This window comes from Morone saxatilis, unplaced genomic scaffold, assembly GCF_004916995.1.
Source record: "Morone saxatilis isolate NCDOM2014 unplaced genomic scaffold, NCSU_SB_2.0 Contig18, whole genome shotgun sequence".
NCBI lineage: Eukaryota > Metazoa > Chordata > Actinopteri > Moronidae > Morone > Morone saxatilis.
This window is the reverse complement of record NW_023339740.1, coordinates 5,314,887-5,317,759: the sequence shown is the minus strand read 5'-3', so window position 1 is coordinate 5,317,759 and position 2,873 is coordinate 5,314,887. Positions and strand designations below refer to the sequence as shown.

The 2,873-nt window shown below is 45.6% G+C and overlaps 1 protein-coding gene across 1 annotated transcript in view; it reads right to left on the bottom strand.

The window, feature by feature from the left end:
• Window positions 1–2,873, bottom strand: part of rybpb (RING1 and YY1 binding protein b) — a 15,760-nt gene that overhangs the window by 11,875 nt on the left and 1,012 nt on the right. The window lies entirely within an intron of this gene.

Sequence of the window (2,873 nt, the reverse complement as noted above, 5' to 3'; positions counted from 1 at the left end):
GTCACGCATTTGTACCGATTTTTAATCGTGTCACGATGCATCGTTACATCCCTACAGATCAGGCTTACTTATACAAAGTAATCTCGACTCCACCCATTAAGATCTCCTAAAATATACATCTTCTTTAACCTACACCTATCTACATTCACTGTATGTTAAATATAACATTACACCACTACACTATATATAGTATCAGCTGCCGTAGTTCAGGTTTTTTGTGTGTCTGAGATTCAGATACATTGGGGAATTTGGGGTTAGTTAATAATCTAGTCAGAGAACTGCATTTTGCTAACAAGTGAGAGATACGCAGATGGAAGCTACTTGAAATGGTTGACAACAGAGCAACATGGCACAGATAACAGCACAGCAGTCAAAGACTGAGGTACCTCAAGACTTCCTGTGATCCCCACCATCAATCAACTTTAGAGGGCTCCTAATGGTTTCTCCCTGGGCCCCGGGGCATGACAGAGGTGCATGCCAAACACCACCACAAAGCAAACTGATGTACAGCAACACGGTGTCACGTTCACACAGCGATCAGGTTCACATGCCAGAAACATTTAAATATGATAGCATGCACCTCACAGGGGATGCTAATGCGAGCCCTTCTCCAATTACCAAAGCAGCAGCCACTGAATGCAGACGCTGAACACTTACTACTTGGACTTTTAGATTAGCAGCGAGGTCAGGTGCAAAAAGCAGAGTGCATTCTTGTTTAAGAGTCAGAGTGACAGAGGCTAGATTTAGCCTACTTGGATATCATGTTACATCACTGAGCTGGACTGGGTCAACAGGTTCGTTAGGCTGTGCTCGGACGGGGAGAACGGGCCTCTCTCCCTGCATGCTGATGCCACAGCCAGAGTTTTGCTCTTGTTAACACACATTCTTGGCTCCACCTGCACAAATCAAAGCTGCATGACCCACAGCTACCCAGCTTACCTACCGCTGGCTGAGGACAAAGTGCAACTCAAGCCTCACCGGAGTGTAAGCCACTAGCTGTCAATCGCCATCATGTTAAGTGTGTATTCTCCTGAAACACCTGTAGAAACAGCTAGTGTCGAAATGACTCAGTGCAGACTGTGAGGGATGGATGCATCACGCTCAAGGGATGGAAATATTCATCTGGTTGTGAATTTCACTTTGGACAGGTAGGTAGATCCTGTATGACTCAAACTGCAGCAAGCAATGACATCACTGCACTGATATCTGCAGGCTGCTACCTGCGGTTCAAACAGCTTTCCAGGAATGGATGGGGGGACATGTAAACGGCTGTGATACCGCCCAATACTCGAGCTGCATCCATCTTCCCCTTACTACTTAAACACAGACGACGCTGACTGACCTTTGTCCCAGGACGCAGAAAAAGAAAGCTATATTTGGTGACCAAAACAAGCTATTTCAAACATAAACACAAATCAAACTTCAATGTTGAGAAAAGAAGTGTTTCGACTCCTACCAGCAGTGAGGACCTCTAATTAGTGAACACGCGCGCCCTGCTGCACAAAAGCACATCCAAAGGAGAGCCTCAGATAAAAGCAGCGAGACAAACATCCACACATAGCCTTAAGTGTGAATCATTTAGCTGAGAGCACGTTGCTTTGTCCCATACTTTGCTGGAAGACATCAAACAGCGAGGAAAAGACAGCTAATTAGTACTCATTAGAATTAGACGCAGCCCCACCGCCATACAACTGCGTTCATCAAAGGTTAACTATTCAGATCAAACAGGAATGTGTGACAACCACTCCTGTGATGTCATGTGCTCCCATTTACCAAATAGAGGCAACTGGGCTGTTGCCAAAGCACAGTGGCAGGATGGCTACGACATGCTCGTCTCTGCTTCCTGCTTTCACGCAGCAGGCTCAGTCTGCATCATCAGCTGTGGTATTAAGCTACACGCTGCTAGGAAAAGATCATAGGGGGAGGGGAGCCAGACAATTAAGACTGACCTCAATCTTTTGGATTCTCAGTTAACCAGCGTCAAGTGTGTTTGTGGTGCGCCAGGGGTGCTAGGCGAGCCACTCATTGTAAAACCACAGCTGGAAAGGTTAGAGTGCAGGAGACTTGTCGACAAAGCCACAAGTGACTCATCTATCTCTCTGTCTCATCGTGCAACTGATGACGCGAGTAAACAAAGTCACACTGCGGCCCACGGAACTTCTCATCAAAAACATTCCCCAGAAGAGGAGGAGGAGGAGGCGTACACACACACACACACAAAAGCGAAAGGGAATCCCGCCATGATATTCAATTTATACAGTGATTTCATCGCCGTTTCCCATAACATGCTGTCTTCTGCTGACATAAAATAAAATGCATTCTGAGTTAAGGTCAGGGGAAATGTTATGACTAATCTGGAGAAATCTGGTGATAGTAAACATGAATTCACGTGTAAACAGCTCCGGGAAGAAAGCAGGTTTGTGGAAGATTGAGATTTGAAAATGATTATTCAAAGACAAATGAGTGGGCTGACATTTAAACACTTTTTAATTTTTGGAACATTGGGGGTAAGAAACTGGTAAACCTCCCTTGAACACATACCAGGTTGGGCACAAAATGACATTGGCTTAAAGTACACGCCACAAGGGAGAAAAGTCTGCTGGACAGAGAAATGTCACAAATGCACATCTGGGGTTTATACCTAATCCGGATTACAGCAAATTTCTCAACCTAAGAAATATAATTATCTCCTTACTGTACATCCACCTCATGCACAATAAATCGGACTTGCCAGGCCATTTAAAGAACCTCTGCAATCCTACAGGTAGGTGAAAGGCACACACTTGCTTCGCTCCGTGTAAAAGAGCAGCCCGTTCGCTGTTGATGCACTGTAGCCGTACAGCCACCGTGAAGTACGGTCCCTCTTCCCCACC